The 17,541-nt window shown below is 42.5% G+C and overlaps 1 protein-coding gene across 2 annotated transcripts in view; it reads left to right on the top strand.

Annotated features, from left to right (window-relative positions):
• The window catches only part of OSTN (osteocrin), a 117,208-nt gene that overhangs the window by 88,407 nt on the left and 11,260 nt on the right, over positions 1 to 17,541 (top strand). Inside the window, exon 1 of one of the 2 annotated variants that reach the window (XM_049802977.1) lies at positions 13,614 to 13,666. The exons of the other annotated variant lie outside the window; for it this stretch is intronic. The gene's annotated coding sequence lies outside the window, so the exon portion shown is untranslated. Of the gene's footprint in view, positions 1 to 13,613; positions 13,667 to 17,541 lie in introns of those variants that run through there. 2 annotated transcript variants of the gene reach the window in all.

Genomic DNA, 17,541 nt, shown 5'->3' with positions numbered 1-17,541 from the left:
AATCAGCATGTAAGCTTGCCAGAAAAAGTGTCTAAACAAAACTGGTATAAAGTGGGCGTGCAAAATGAACATAACTTCTATTTCACTGGGGCCAAGGGGAGGTATTGAACTACATGAAAGGAGAAGTATAATGCAGGGTACGTGTGTGGGGACATACCTGTATGAAGAACAAGGAAAAATAAACCCTGCACAGATTTACATTATCTGTGGATCTAGCTGCGGGTATTTCTGTGAATCTGTTGTTGCTACTACAGCCAGCTGGAGCATGCTAAAGGGGTGAAGCTTGTGATTTTTAAAAAAGCATTTAGGACAATCTCCTTAGTTCCCAGCTTTTTGGAGGGCAGTACCTAAAGCAGTGCTTGTCATTCATTGTGGGAGGGGAAGAAGCAAGCGACCTGCACCGTGACTGCTGGGAACTCCCACGGGTGTAATACCTGCTCTTGTTCACGTGCTCTACAGAAAGCTGCTGTGCCTACCTGTGTGCCGACATTCAGTGTGTTACAGTGGCTTTTCCCAGTAATGCACATCTATCCTGCCAACCCTGTAACCCATGTTTGCCGCTCAGATATATTGTCCATCCTTCTGCTGTGCTGAGGACTGACTGTGCACTGCAGGCAAGAAGCGTTCCCTCTCTCCTCCTCCCTCTGTAGGAGTGAGCTCTGCTGCCCAGGCGGAAGGGGAAGGGAATGTGTTAATGGCTCCGTAACAAGCAGGGTGATTTTTCCTGGCAGCCCTTTTAGGTTTGCTTCCAGGATGTGTACAGTTATCATTTATGCTCCTTTAAATTCTTTCCTTTTCTCAGAAGAGGTCGGTGCATAGAAAGAGAATTTGGATTATCGGGCTGCTGGCACTGGCCTGCATTTTCCACTGTGTGTGCTTGGAATACAGTTTGGTCTTGTGCCTCTCCTGATTTGTTTACCTTTTCCCTTCCCATCTTCCTGCCCACCCCCTGCAAGATGTTGGATTCCTCTTTTCATGATAAATATTTTAAAATTTTTAAGTGAGCCATTAAATCGCTTTTGCAATTTCTCCAAAAACCTTAAAATTGCACGTTTGATCTCCTGAAGTGTGAAAAGACCGAGACGTATTGGTTCATGGGTCCTCAGGGCACTCGCCACCAGATCTGTGTCCTTGATACTGGAACAAGAGCTTTGAAAATGTTGTATCTAATCCTTAATCTAGAGGTGTCCTAGCTGTCAGTCTAAACTGGTCTGTTTGCAGATGGGGAAGCGCTCGGCGTGTAGTGGGATGTCACACCCTGTATCGGTACAGGACGGGTAGCACCTCCCTACTTTCTCTGTTGCTGCAAAATCAAGCCCTGACTGTAAGAGGCAATGAGCAGTCAAAAGATAAAAAGAGGAGCAAAGGGACGGTGACAGTGGCTGAGAGGACCTTCCTTCAGTTGCTTCTGTTCAGGCTTTCTGTACCCTTCAAAACAGAATGTGGCCGAACAGAACTGGACAGGAACAGGACAGCTCTGGATCGATCTGTATTGTGGAGCTTCACACAAAGGTGCTTTTCAGCCCCTCTGAGCTTGAACACCTGCGGGTTTGAGCATCAGTGCTCCTGACTTAGGTATGTGAGTCAAGTATTGCAATTTGAAATTCTGCATCGTGGAGTCAAATCTAGCCCCAAGCGACAGTGAACAGCAGTGATGACCATTTCATTAGCCAGCTGATGGGTTCCTGGGAAATGAGAACTCCTAGCCTTATCTTTTTGAACCGTTGTTAAAGTCGTGAAAAAGGTCACCTTGGCCTATGTGATATCTCTGCTACTTGGCATCAATGTTTTTAGAAAGGTAAAACTTTAGGAAGGAAAACTAATTTTGTTACGAAGATAATTGTAACGAGGGAGTGTCTGTGGTGCACATTTGGCTCTTTAGCCAAAAACTTGGTGGTTTGAGCCCACCCAGGGACAGGTTCTCCCCTTTCCTCTGCCCATGGCAGGGGCGTTGAAACTAGATGATCTTTAAGGTCCCTTCCAACCCCAACCATTCTATGATGTTGGGCTGTAGGGTTTTGGCCATGCAAGGCTGTCTCTCTGTCATAAAGTGTGCTATGTTTCTGCTGGCAGTTCCTAGCACAGAGGAGAAAAGGGGTTGCTCCCTGCACCCCCACAGTGAGGCCAGAGCTCGGGACCGGGGAGGCAGTGGACATACTTCCATGTGAAATGACCAGGGATGCCTATGATCTGATGATAAAAAGTTGTGGTCCCTACGAACCAGTCCTATTTCAGAGCAAGCAATGGAAATAATACTGCTTCTACTGCTGTTTTGCCCTAAAAGAAATATTAATGTAAAAATAGAGTCATTTAGAAATAACTATCTTCCCCCAGCTAGCTGTCATGGCAGCAAAAGCCCAATAATAGAGCTAGTCCCTGAGCCAAGGTTATTTCTAAACCACTTCTAATTCGTGGAAACCAATTTACAAAATTTTGGGTGGTTTGGGAATAAGAAAAGTCACTTTACAAATCATTGTCTGCTGCAGGAAAAGCAATTGTCATGGACCCAGAGCATAAAAACACGATATGGGGTTTTTTTAGTGTATCAAGTCATGTGACAAATTAGAGGGATACCAAATAACATAATTTCAACGCAGTCAAACGGCTTGTGCTCCACTTGCATGGTGATTATCCTCTCAGTTTACACAGATCTTTGCACTCCTGTGGTGCTTTAATAACATCACTTTAAAACCCTGACATTTGGGTAACGTGAGGAGCAGCGAATACTCGCAGCACCTACAGTCATCAGTCACTGTCAGCTCTGGGCTGAGGTTTCTCTGCTTTCTAACCATGTGGCTGTACACTTAGCTTAAACTCCTTTTTCTGACACTGGGTATTTCCCAGAGCCCCCAGAAAACAACCTGGAGAGTCTCTGGTTGATGTGCCCAGCTGCCTGAAGCCTCAAGAGCCTGTGCAGACAACAGGCAAAGGGAGAGGTTTGCAGTTCGGTGTCAAATGCTGTTCATTAACCCTGGCTGCTCCCCGAGGGCGATGCTGGTTACATTGCATTATTTGTGTGGCAGCAGAGCGAGGGACCTGCTTGAGATGGAGGGGAGGGGGGAAAAATCACTGAATAATAAAAGACAGCCTTTGGTCTGAGGAACTTACAGGACCACGTGGAAAAAACGGATGGAAGAAGGGCAGGATTGAGGTGCTTCGGGTAGTGATTGTGTGTGATAAATGCCTTGAAGAAGGGTCTGATTTTTCTCTCCATTCAGTCTATGCAGCCAGCTTTTGGTTTCGTTTGTAGTGGTGTAAATCACAGATAGCTCCACTGACTTGAGTGCAATGATAGCACTCTTTGCTATCAGGGCTGTTGACTTGAGAGCGGTTATTCCACTTACAACCTGGCTGAATAGAAGCCAGACCTGTATCTGGGATGGGAAGACCAGGACTAGCTGGTAGCTGGCGGCGTTTTCTGGTTGTTGGCTCTTTATTTGTCTAGTGAGAACCAAATTCATCTTTCAATGAAAAGGGCACTCCCTACTCCTGACAGCATTGGAGGTCTCTGAGCATTTTGTAGGAGCAGGACTTACACCAGCGGCATTGCTGTGTGCCCAGTAGTGTCTATGTGCAACCGGTCCCATACAACTCAGTGCCCTGGCATCCCCCAGCCGTACGAAGCCGTGGCATGGCACCGCTGAGGACAGGGTTTCTGCCCCACTGGGTGAGCAGAGCTGAGGTATCTGTGGCAGTGTGCAGGGTCTGTTCCTTTTTTAGAAGTAGCCTTAGTGGCCCACCTATTTTTTGTGTTCAAAACGCTCCTTGTGTTATTTATCATGTACTGCTATTATTTGTAATTTTATTGCAGTATTTACAAAAAAAGTCAGCCACTCCTTCTATGTTTACCTTAAGCACAACTGATGTGTAAGGCACTGAAAACCTCACAATGTCATTTTTTCCCAAAGACAGCTAGGCTTTGCTATGGCAAGGCTGGGGCTGTGGGGAGCGTAGATGCTTCAGACCCATGAAGGATCCTCTTCTGACGCAACATCCCAACTTTTGTGACATGATGCAGTTCAGTAGCCCAGTTCCAGATCCTCTCCTGTCTGGTCACTGGAGTTGTGTGCTTGGTGGCAATGTGCTTGACTTGGGGCTGCAAGATAGGGCTTGGAGTGCTTAGTCAGTATTATCTGCTCTGTTTCATTCCACTGGTTGGTTGGTTTTAAATATATTTTGCATGCCTAATAATTCCAATAAGAAATTTCTAAAAGAACATCAGAAAAGCCATCCACAGTATTTAAATCACTATGTTAATGCGACTGAGCTCATGCGGCTAAGAGATTGCAAATCATTTTCAGACGCCGTCAGCATCTTTTTTTTGCGCTTGTCTATGTCCTCCCGTGACCATTGCTTGGAGAGCCATGTACACACTCGAAGGATTTGCTTTGAGGGGAGGGCTCAAATATCAAAGTGGAAAAAAAGCATTCAAACCTAAAAGCTGACCATAAAGCCCAGCACATCATTTTCAGAAGCAGAACATTATTGTTACTCTGCTGACAAACTTCTTTTGAGGGCAGCAGCACAGTCCAGCACCATTTTAGATTTGTCTTGAAGCCGCACGTAACCAAAATAAATATATGGTTACATAAGAAACTATATTACGTTCTCGCTCCTGGGTTCCAAGTCTAATTGTAAAGTAAGCACAAATCCAGTATGTCTGCCCTTACGGAGGTAGAGGGCCAACCTCCTCCCACATGCGATCCAGTTGATTCGCACCTGGGATAAATGGGCCAACCAAGTGGAAGGAAGGCGGTTTTGTCCCTTCTTCTAAGGTCCTTGTGTAAGATGTGGAGGCACTCTGCGGAGGTGAAGACAAAGGGACAGGTAGGGAGAGGCACTGAACAGGCTCCGGAGAGCAGCCACGTCTCTGGGAGGACGGTGTGTGGCTTTTGGACGTAGCCCAGCTTGGCGTGAGTAACCGAAGCCCAGAGGATTACATTGCTCACATGAATCAATAATGATTTATACAGCTTCATTAGCATGCCAGCAGCAATGCCTATAGTTCTAGTGACTTAATGCCGTGCATGGTACAAGCCTGCTTTCTGCCGCGTATGACTAGGGAAAGAGTTATGTTGCGAAGCTGTGACAAACCTGCGCTTCCAGAGCTAGGCTCTGAAATTTGGCAGGGGATAGTTGTACTTCTTTGCCCCCGAAGGTGTTGTGAAAATGTATGAATCATTGTTTATTTCCAAAGTGCCTGGACACTGTAACTTCAAATGGGACAGAAAAACCCACGAAGGAATCCAGTTTGCTTCAGAGCAGAGATCCTCGTGAAAGACAAGCCTTGGCCTGCAGAGGGGAAGGATCTGGCTGTGGGGCTGGCACAATGCAGAGAAGGACAGAGAAACACACAGCAAGAATAAGCAGGCAATGTTAGGACCCTGAGTTTTCTGAAGCTGGCAGTCTCGCAGCTTTAATCAAGCACAAATTGTTCACGTCCATGCAGAAGGGAGTGGATAATGTTTACTGCCCTGCTCTCCCTATGGGAACAAAATCAGGGGTTCTCCCTGGCTTCTTGGCTAGGCTGGGCCACAGCAGCCACAGAGGGAAAAAAGCCGGTAAGATGAAAGGGCATTTTCCACATCATCATGTTCTGAACAGGACTTTAGAGCCCCTGGCCATAGGATGCTATACGGTGCTCAGTATTCTGTCTCAGTTTCTAGACCTGTAGGGTAGTAGAATAATGTGCGTGTATGTGTGTAAACTCCTAAAGAAAGGATGCTGCAGCAGGAAAGGTAAATTAAATAAAATCTGAGGCACGTGGGCAGCAGGACAGTGACTGCTATGAAAGCCCACGTGGAAGTGAATGTTGTCAATATGAGCAGCCACACGTTGACAGAGGATGGTAAGACAGGACAAATGAAAATTACACCTACCTCAGACAACCAAAGCTTGAAATCTCTTTACAGAGGAGGCCAGTAGCATCAACACTGTGGACAGTAAGGCCCAGAGAACTGAATCCAAGGTTATCTGATCAAGGCAGAAGTGAAGCTGAGACTAACTCCATGCACCTATACAGTCTGGAAATGCAGCTTCTGGAAAGGACCTGAGGGTCTTGAAGGGTCAGTTGACCATGAGCCAGTAGTGCCCTTGCAGCAAAGGTGGCCAACAGTATCCCAGGCTGTGTTAATGTGTGCACGCATCTGGAGTGCTGGGCTTCCAGTACAAGAGAGGCAGGAACATACTGGCAGGGCCACATCTTGAAGCATCTGGCACACCTGAGCAGAGGGGGAGAGAGCTGGGGTTGTATAGCAGGGGCAATCTTATCAATGCATATAAATACCTGGTGGGGGAGTAAAGAAAGACAGAGCCAGACTCTTTTCAGTGGTGCCTAGTAAAAGTACAAGAGGCAATGGGCATAAACTGAATACAGGAAATTCCATTTAAACACCAGATTTTTTTAATTATTTTTTACTTCTTTTTTTTTTTTTTTTTTGCCACGGCAGTGGCTGAACAATGAACAGGCTGCCTAGAGAGGTTGTGGACTCTCCATCCTTGGAGGTATTCAAAACTTGACTGGACACAGCCCTGACCAAGTTACTTTAGTTGACCCTGCTTTGAGCAGGGGTGTTGGACTAGGCAATTTCCAGAGGTCCCTTCCAACCTCCACCATGCTGTGATTCTGTAACAGAACACAGGTCTCCTGAACCCCAGGGTAATCTTTGCAATGAAGTGGTTACTGGGATCCCGGACATCTGCTCTTTTTTGCTTAAATGTTGCCAACAGAAATATGTGTTCAGGTATGAGGCTGCACACGTGCAGATGGTCTGTGCATATGTGTGGATACCTGGAGAATCCCTCTATATGCAGGCAAGCCAGCGCATCCGGCCAGCCTGCCAGAAGAAAATGTGAAAAATTGCTGAATTCCACCTAGACAGAATTTCCAGCTGGAAAAAAGAGGACGTGTCTGGGGAAACCTGGCCATGAGCTATTCCTGCCTCCAGGATCTCGCGCTAAGTCTCTGCACAGAACAGTTTCTCCTTAAATAAATACTCACCTATTCAAACAAGGTCTTTGCACAGCAGAAACCGTATATTCATCACTTGATTATATGGTGGATTACTTGCTATTCATCACTCTTTATATTATTCCCTTTAAAACTTCTTAGCTGTTCCAGTCAGGGGAAAGAAAGGAGAGTGCATGGTTGTGTTTATACATAAAGGTTTGCTGCTTTTGTCACACCAGCGCATCCGGCTTGTGTGGGGACAATCAATTCGTGCAGTTGTGCCACTGGTTTAATTTATACACATTGCTTGAGAAAAATAAGCTGTAACAAAAGAGACTTTAGTCTGGGGGTTATTTTTACTGCTTTTTATTATAGCAGTGTCATATAGTTATCTATCTATCTGTCTACGTGTTTCACTCCTCTCCGCAAGTACCATGACTGCAAAATACATGAATGCAAAATGCTGCAGATTGGGTGACCTCCCAGGCAAGAGAGGGAAGGAATAAGTGAGGAGCTGACAATCAGCGCTCAGTAATTTGTTCCTGGAACGGTACACGGATCTACTCTAATCAGCAAATACCTTCCTCCTGTGGCATACAGAAGTGCTCGGTCTGTCAGGTAACTCATTTGCAGTAAACCCTGAAAATCAGCTCTACCCGCAATGTGGCCACCTCTAGAGGGCGGTGATTGACTGATTAATGTTTGTGCTGTAATTGAAGATGATTACTGGATTATCCTGGTTTAATCCAGTTGCAGTGCTGCAGCTGTTTAGCAAATTACAGCTTCACTGCAGAACGTCTGACAAGGAAAGGTCTCTGTCCAGTTGAAGTGATAGAGGAAACGTGGCCAAGTAATGTACCAGAATTTGGCCCAAGCATTAGGATGAATTTACAAACTGTCATGAGATCGTTAATTCTTAGATAAACTACAGACCTTCATTTCTAGAACAGCATTTGTTTGCGCCATCCCTTGCAGGAACCAGTCCATAAGTACATTTAAACCAAAGCAAAACAGGAAAGGAAAACAAATCACTTGGCATCAATTGCTCTACACTCCCAGGTTTACACTAACAGCTTGCTCTGGTTGGCTTCCAGCACAGAATGGTCCTGCTGTGCAAGCCACCATCCCAGGGATGGGCTTACGAGGAATGGGGGGGACAGTACCTTCCTTATTAACAACATTTGGTGCAGGAATTGCTTCTAGGGAGAAACAGCTTCCCAGCCCCACCTTTCACATTACTTCATCTTCCTCTACCTGTGTGTCAGGTAAGAAACTAGTGGTGACGTTTCCCACAGCCCTGCCCAGCTCCCACGCCACTGGTTTCTGTCTGAAGAATATCACTCACCTTCCCCTTTCTCCCCAGACCTTTGTCATCATTTTGCTGCTTAGCTGCTTTCTTTAATTCTTCCGTACCCTTTCTGCTGCTGCAAATGAACCAAAATACTTCTCAGCTCTGCACAGAAAATGGTGATCGGTTGTGTGAAAAAAAGTGTGAGGTCAGGACAGATGCATTCCCTCTTCTCATGAGCATGTCTTTGAATTTAAGCTGCTGCTATGCATTCAGTGCTGTGCTATATTGCCACATTTGTAATTAGCTCTGAAGCTGAAATATGTGCTCTGCAGCCAAGATGCACACTTTGCTGCTCTGTGCTTTGTGTACCATGCCACAAGGGTTCATGGTCAAAAAGAGTTTCTTTCAGGGACAGGTGACATCAGGACTCATGTCTTTGACAAGGGAAATAGTGTGAAAATGTCAGCACCACTCCCTCTCTTCCCTCTTAGCACAGAAAGATGGGGCTGGTTCTCAGTTTGTTATCTTTATATTTAGCATTACTCCAAGTAGCGAGCTAGAGGGGATGGAAACACAATCTACTCATTTTCATTTCTGTGTTGCCAGTTTGAATTAGGACCAGGCTGATATTGGCCCAGAGTTATTACTATTTGCTTAGTACTTTAAGACCTCTTTATATGGTTTTGTTGCCTCTTATCCATTAGGTTGTGGACCACAGTGTCCACAGCACAAAAGGCCCCGTCACTCTTCTTGGCCATCTTCACTCCTCACGGCCATCTTGGGCTGGGAGCCAATGGCATGGGCACAAGAGATAAACTGTCTTTTTTTATTTCCAAACACATACTTCTGCATTGTAGCATGACTGTTACAGAAAAAGCTTGCATTTCAATAAACTGTCCTTGCTTGGGATTTTTGCTTTGTTTTGCAAGTGCTTTTTATGGATTCTTATATGTCATGACCCAGCACCTATCACAAGCACTTAATTCTAGCACAAAGGACTTTTTAAAAGTACATTTATAGAAACTGCTAGTAGGAAGCCCAACGTTCCTGAAGAATGTTACTCTCTTCAGTTTTACATGCTACCTTCACTTTGTGGGTTTAGCTTCTCAAAATCTATCTGGCTGCAAGGAGTCATCTTAAATGGAAGTGACACAGCGAAAGCTACTTTGATAGCCTGCAGATTTCAAAATAGCTGTCTTAACATAGTTTTTCCTTCCAAGGCAGAATGCACCTTCAGTTGGAAAACATGTGTGCACATTGTTAATGCAGGGTCTCTTTTCCATAGTTCTGTCTTAAAGTGAGTCATCTGCTCTCTGGCTTTGTATATCTACATGAAAATAGGCGGGAATCATCTTGGCTTCTGAAACTCCCTCTTATACATTGACTGAAAATCTGTGGTGGTTATTTTAAAATGTTTCCCCTTCTCCAGACAAGATAGGAACATAGAGCAACAAAAGTAATGTTGGATGTTCTCCCTGAACCAGTGATGTAGCTATAAAATGCTGGGTGTTGGTTAATCTGGTGGAATGCTAATCCACTTTTAGACTGGCCTCAGAACTGGGCCAATTTTATCAGAAGAGTTTATTGTCTCAAGAAATAAAAATAGATTGAAGGGGCCATAATTTGGAATATCTCAGTTGTTTATCTCAGAGCCATATGAATCAGTAGCAGCTGAGGACCTGACTTGTGGAGATCAGCTCTTCATAAAAGAAAACTATAGTTTTCATTTGAAAAGTAAAAATTTCTTGGATTATTTCTTAGAATTTTGGGGCAAAGCTTTCAAAACTGGAAAAAGATTCCACTTTTTCTAACCTCAATGTTGTCTTTATTTCCCATACTAAACCCAGAACTAGACTATTTCTAATGACACACTCACTGTTTACTGGAACTGTGAATAATCCTAGCAATCAGAATGTATAAAGTCACGTGCCTTTACTCCATGCCAGCTCAATCAAAAATTCCTGAGGATAGGTCTACTGCTTTAGCTGTAACTCCTTCTGGACCCCACACACGTCATGTTGATTTGTAAGTGACAAATGTGTGATCTGGTGTGAGGAATCAGTGGTCAATGGAAAGGGTGACGTTATTTGAAGAGCCTGGAAGGTAGAGTTCCCATGGGACAACTTAATGACAGAAGTGGGAGACTTCTGTGACTTAGACCACAGTGATGTAACAGTACTGCTACATGTTTTAGTGGGAGAAGAAAAAGACTGGAAGTACCATACAGCAAAACTAGTAAGCATGTGTATTCATGTGTCATTCCTAAGATTTTAAAGATGAGCTCTGACAACCCCAAATATAGTTTCCACAGTCAAGGCTGATGAAGAGCAAGATTGCTCAACGCTTACACAAGCGAACCCTTGCTAACTCCTGCTCTCTGAATAAGAACTTCTCTACTAAAGGAATTAAGGAAACCATTGAGCCAGCTCAACTGATTTGCAAACTAGTGTTGAAAGAATTACAGAAATTACTTGCGAGAGCATGAGGGTAGCAGGGAGGCAAGTTTGTCTTTCTCTTGGATGGTAACAGAAAGAACTTCATGTCTTGTGTCCTTACCTCCTCCAGTTTCCCTTTTTTTGTCTTCATAGTTCAGAAAATCACATTATGTTTGTTTATTCATTTGTGGTTAAGGCAATAAAGATTCCTTCCAAACTCTTGGTTGCCCTAACTTAATTATACTGTAAGTATAATTAAACCACAGTAGCGTTGAGGATGTCTGTTCCTTGGGCACTCTTCCAGCTGAGTAACGACCATATACCTTTTTCATTATCTGGGAAGCTTCCTTATCAGCCTTCTCCAGAAGGTGTCAAAAAGGTATCTGTAAGTTGTTGCTAAATCTAAGTTAATTTAGAGCAGGAAATTAAATGTTAGCACTCATAACACTCTATTCTCTTGTTTTCTTTCTTATTTTTGTTTTTGTTTGCCTTTTGTTGTTGTTGTTGTTTGTTTGTTTGTTTTTTCTTTCGGAAAAACCCCACTGTGTGCTGGTAACATATGTCCTATCCTAAGGTCAGTAGCAGCCCAGGAAGATGGCTAATTACTCAGATCTGAGTCTTTCACACCTCCCAGACAGAGATGATGATAGTTGTGTGTACCAGCATCCATTTCTGAAATCTTTTAGATTGTATGCTTTTGTAGGAAGAGGACAATGATAGATTTATTTTTAAATAGAAAAAAGTGCATATTACTTATCTAAAAGGAAGACCCACAACCTCACAGTAGGTCCAGGTGGTACAAAAGTGGCTGGAGCTTTGTTGTAAGATCACCAATCAGTGGAGAGCCTAAAAGCAAATTTTAGTACCAGGTCTTATATGTCCTCTTGGAGTCAAAGGAGATGACAATATGGCTGCATTCCTCCTCCTGCTTTATTGGGAGCCCACAGTCCCACTCACTCTTGTCAGGTGTTAAGCTTCAGATGGCTGAGTCTTGGCCACCCTCCAGGCTTCACCCTGTGTTCTGAAACGCTGAAATGCCTACATTACCGGCATTCAGTTGTCTGTCGTCAGCTTACTCACAGTGGCACAGTCCATGTCTCCTACCAGCCTCGTCAGCACCAAACGTGGTGACAGAATGGAGCCCTACAGACATCCTGCTTAAAGAGCTTGAGGTAGGACCTGTAAAAACTCCTAAGAGGAGTAAATGCCTTGTGTCTTTATAACAGAAAAAAAGAGAAAAAACCAGCGCCTAGAACAGTAGTAGCTGGTCAGCAACGCCTCATGGTCCTATGTAGCAAAGGTACCCCATAAATCTAATAATATCTTGTGGTTAGATCATTGTTATCTTTTTTCCTGAGATCCTGCTCACAAGTTTTATAGACATCAGTCAGGTACTGCTGTGTCCTTGGACTTCCAGCGACAAGCCACCATGTAAATGCAGGTAGCACTGTAAAACAGAACACAGTCCAGTTCTCTTCCAGTGGCAGCATTTTGAGCTGTGTTTCAGCAGTCTGGCATTGTTTGGCTCTGCCCTTTTGATTCTGCTGCTGCTCTAGTATCCACAGAGCCCATTTGGACCTCTGCAGCTGCCTTCACTGTTCCATTACACCCTGCAGCGGAAAACAGCCCCAACCTGCCTGCTCCAGCCTGACGTCGCTGTGGGTGCTCATGCGGCTAATGCGTATTTCTGCAGCACTACGCTAGGCCATATTGCCATATCTGCCTGTACTGAGGAATGCTATGGAAATACTTGCTTGGCCCTTCCTTGTCCTCTGAGGCTGTACATTTGTGTTGTGCTCATGATCAAGCCCAGCCTCTCATTCTCTATTGACTTCCCCCCGCCTCCCCCGATGCCTCAGGGAGTGTGGCAAAAACATGCTTTGCAATGAGCTACCCTGATTTGCCACTTTATGTCAGCTTTGCGGCCATCTTCATCTGGGGAATGAGCTGTGTTACAAGATGATTAAACTCTCGTCTTTCTCTCATTGCTCAGATCAAGACAGATGATGAAATCTAAGCTTTTGCTCCCTGGCTGGCAAATTTTTCCCACCTATGGCAAAGCTGCATTTGAAATTTCCTTTTACTGTTTATTGCTTGTAGGAAGAGTTTTTGGCAAGTCAGAGTAAAAACTATTTTTAAGGTACTGCGCCTATCTGTTTAGAGAATAAAGTCACTATGAATTAACTGTTTAGGAGTCTGCACAGGTTGGAATTTGAGACCCAAAACCAGATCTACAAGTGCTGTGTGAATCAATTAAAAACTGAGACTTTAAAAAAGGGACAAAAGAGGTAGACTTATTCTAGTGAGGCAAACAGGGAAAGAAATAGGTCCTCTGGTACTGCCTAGAGAAGATAAAGAGCTTCATAGCTCACACTTTACTATCTTTTCAGGAATTGAAATGAAGTGCCTGAAAGACTTAAGTTCTTGTGACTTGCTTTACAAAACACCCTCCTTTTCTAATGTTTATCTTACAGTAGTGTAGGTCTACTAAAAATGCACTAATTAATTTCTTCCTGAAGTTAATGCAGTCCTTCTAAGGTTATTCCTGTTGTCCCTGAGAAATAAAATTTAAAAAAATAATAATTCAGGACATTGGGTTTCTGTATCGCAGTTTGCAAAAGTGAGAGATTAGAGGAATGGTGATGCTACTGAAAATCTTTCCACTCCCACAACTGTCTGAATCTTGAAAGAAAAAAACAACAACAAAACCCTAGACCTTAAATTGTAACCTAATCATCTTGATCAGAGCAATAAATAAAACAAATGTGAGGCAAGTATGCGTGTGAGAGTGCAGGACAGAGAAAGGTTTAGGGCAAGGATCAGTGGAAAATCTTTAGAAATGATGTAAGAGAAAGCAAAGGCAGGGATTGGAGTTTGTAGCCTACAGCAGAGACTATAAAAACTCTGAAAGAAAGCTGAACATTAGGGATAAGTTAGGGGGAAGAACATAGCAGGACCATTAAGGTTGGAATTGCTTGTATCCAATGCAAGGTAAGAGGAGTGAGGACAGGGATGGGTTGGGGATGTTTTGTGTGTCTTCTGCTCTGTTTACAGAAGCTTTCTTCCCTTCTGTGCTTTCTTCCTTTTAATTTTTTTCAAGATTTTTTTGTATTAACAAGCATGCACAAGGTATATACATGCCCATGTCTGAAAAGGTTCTAGTTTGGGGTTAAGATAAGATGCCTACCACCTAGTATTTTTGGTACTAAAACTGAACTAAAAATATTCAGTGGAAACTTATTTCCTTCAGCTAATCAGCCAATATTTAAACAAGATGTGTCAGTGCATTTTACACAGTGAATAGTTGCTTTCATGCTTTTGCAGTGCTTTGCAGTAAACTGCTGTCTGGTTATATTGTTATGGATTTTCCTCTGTATATGTTATTGTCAAATACATATTACTTCTTAAAATAAGCTGAAAAGCTATGACAGAATAATTCCTTTGCATTACTAAATACCATATGTGGTAGACAAGTTTGCTGCATGTAATATATTGTAAAACACAAGATAAATGATTTAGGGAAAGTCTTTAATTTATGGATCTGCAAAAGGGTTTTATTATATCCCATATTAGATAAATGTTGATGCCCATTCTGCCACATTCCTGCAACAATAGAATAACCCTGCAAAAACATTCCTACACTAACAGAGTAATTATCATTATCCAGTAATCTGACTACTTCAGCTTTGTACCACTGTAAATGAAGGCAGACTCTGATTCAGTGATAGTCATTGCAATTTCTCCATTCTGAGTTCAAAACTATTTCACTCTTTCTTTTTGCCTCCCAGACTAGGGTTGTACAAGTAAATACATGTGAATAACCTTTGGTTTAGATGTCTAGAGGCTACAGCAAAGTTCAGAATCCACTAATTTTTGAAGCACAAGCACACAGTGCCTTTAGCTTTCCTTACTTGGCTTTTCAATTTGGAATGACTGTCCTCTCATGGGGAATGCAGAGCTGAAAGCTGAGGAGCTGCGGGAACATTTTGTGCCCCTGCCCACTGATTCACTCAGGAAGCCTGGGGCAAATTATTACATTTATCTGTCTCTGCTCACCTGTATTCAAAATGCAGCTCAACTTACTTTTCTTGTAAAACACTTTGAATCTAATGAGGAATAACAGGAAAAAAAACCCCAAACCAAAACCAAAAAATCCAACCAAGAACATCTGTGGTGTCAATTGTAAATGATGGGAAAACTGCAAAATGTATCTGGCTGGACCAGGTGTTCTTCAGCATTTATAAATACCTGCCACACTGATTTCAGCAGATTAGGAATTCTTTTTCACTCTTTGAATGAATGACAAGTGTACGTCTGCGGGCTTCTTAGAAAGCAAATGAAAATTTGAACCATACAACAGTTTTAAGAGCTCTCTTGATTGACCCTGACAAAGATTGCAAGTGATTGCAGCTTTCCTTTTCTTCTTAGTCAACCCGTAGAAGCAGATTACTCTCTAATTTCCATTTGCAATGCTTCTTCACCAAGACTTTTCTTCTTCAAGTAATATGCTTGATCAGAACATTTAAGTGTTTATCCAGTAAATCAGCATCAGTGTTTGAGTCTCATTAAGAAGTTCCAATGCCATTCTTGTCTCTTAAGAGCTTATCTTGAAGGCATATCTTGAAGGATATTTTTACTAGACTTTAAATGGCCTATGTTTTTATATTGATAACATATTCTGCTAATATACTCTTCATATGAGGTATGAACTTCCATTTATCACTCCAACACTGTTAGGAAAGGAGATAATTTTTCTAATATAGAAAACCACAATATATTTCTAGATTTTTTTGACAGAAAGGTTTCTTATTCTTATGTTAAATGCTGAACATGGCACTCTAACAATGAATAGTTTTTATTTCTCATGCTAAAGATGAAGGAGGAAAGCAAGCTAAATGTAAAGTTGTTAGAAACGTTAAGAGAAGTTGGCATATTCAGTCAGTACATATATAAATAGTGTAGGGCTGAGAGTTTGTTGGCAATGAAGAATAGTCTAACAAAGTTTTGTCTTCCATTGTGCATACCAGGAATACTGCAGCTTTGTCAATTATCTTACTTAGGAAGGGTGCAAATGGGTTCTTCCCATTAAGAGATATTTTCTTACACTTCATAGCATCCTTCTTATTTAATAGTCTCTAGGCTTCTGGATGGGTTTTATCACTTCTGTTTGTGTCTTCTGCTTCGTGGTCTCCTACTTTTATGGTATAGATGTGAGTTTGGGGTTTTTAATTTCTAAAACCTATCGCTAAAAATGGATTTATTACACAGTGTAGCCAGTTTTGCAAGATGTCCAACTTGTCTCCTTCCTGTCCATTCTAAGGAAAAGTGTCCTCATTTGTTCTGCATGGCCGCTTGGTTTCATGCTCCTCATTCAAACGCAGAGATGAGGACCATGACTGACTGGTCTTCCACAAGTCTTTTTCCACTTTTGCCCATTAATTTTTTCCTGATTCATGCTTGTGTCCATTAAGCAAATGCACCCCAGCAAGGCTGTGTTCATTTGTACACTTTCTGAACTCCGCATGGGAACTCGAGGGCCACGTTTTCAGCCTTTCTTCATATGAGCTATGCAATTTGTGTGCTGCTCCCACAAATGTTACATCTTCCGTGGGCAGGGTCAGTGCAGAGTCTAGTCAAGCCCTGCAAGGACTAAGCCATCGCTGAATCTGTTTTATCTGAATACAGATGGTAGGAACAGTTGTATAACTGAGCATCCTCTGACCGCATCTGCGTCTACCAAAAGTGGAGCTATCAGTAGCTGAGTCAGCATTTACAATAGATACTTCAGTAAAATACAGGCAAAGATGACTATCATGGTGATATGAAAACATGTCAGGGCCAAACACTGGAAATCATATTGTTACAGTGAATGCAGTTATTGGAGTGATGACTTTGAAAAGCAATGACTAACCTGAAGTGCCTTCTTGAGAAATCTTTAAGGAACTTCATTTTCAGAAAGTGGAACATCCTTGGCCTTGAAATACTGACAAAATGTTTCATTTGGGACGCAGAAATACCTAGGCATTATCTCAAATCACTAGTCGTATGCCTCTTTCATAAGTTCATGAATTTTCTGTTCTCTCTGGTTACATCAGATGAAACCTACCTGCATCCATTTATCTACATAGTTGGGAAACTGAAAATACAGGGAAATTTACATTGTAGAAGTTGACAGTGTCTGTACCGTATATTGTATATCTAATAAAACATATGGCATTGTTTAAAAATCTACACCTACTCCAGGAAACACGTTATTAATAACATGAAGTGCCTGACACTGACTGCTTATGTTTCATTTTGCCACAAAGTCCCATGCTTCAACATCTTGCTTCAGTATCTTTTTAGAAAGCAGTACGTACGAAGTGCTCCATATCTCATCTGTGGGATGAGAACAAAAACACCACTTTAACCTATTTTTGGACTCTGCTTTTTTTTTTTCTGAGGGTGGGATTCGTTTTGATTTTTCTCCCTTTTCTTTGATATTTACATGACTAGAAAATTACACTTAAGATATACACAGTCCCTTAGGAGTTTTTGAAATCACTAGGACTTTTGGTATGGGCATATTTTTGGCTTTGTGGTAATGAATATGCTCAGAGGATCCATCCTACAACTTTTAAAAGTAGGGCAAATTTGTTTCAGCTGGAGCAGACTTATTCTCAGAGCTGCACACAAGCAATTTGTAAGTTGTTCTTTTGGTAAGATACTCATCCATCATAATTTTTTTGGCCAAGGTAGATTCCCATCAGGTGTCCAATCCAAGACTCATGAAGCCAATGTTAGGACTCAATGGTACATTTATTAAGATAGGTAGCAGCATTTAATATTCTCTTTTATGGCACTGGAGCAGCAACAAAATACCTCAG

Source organism: Accipiter gentilis, chromosome 6, assembly GCF_929443795.1.
Source record: "Accipiter gentilis chromosome 6, bAccGen1.1, whole genome shotgun sequence".
NCBI classification, from domain to species: Eukaryota; Metazoa; Chordata; class Aves; order Accipitriformes; family Accipitridae; genus Astur; species Astur gentilis.
Note: the sequence above shows the minus strand (reverse complement) of the source record. Positions and strands in the feature narration are given on the sequence as shown.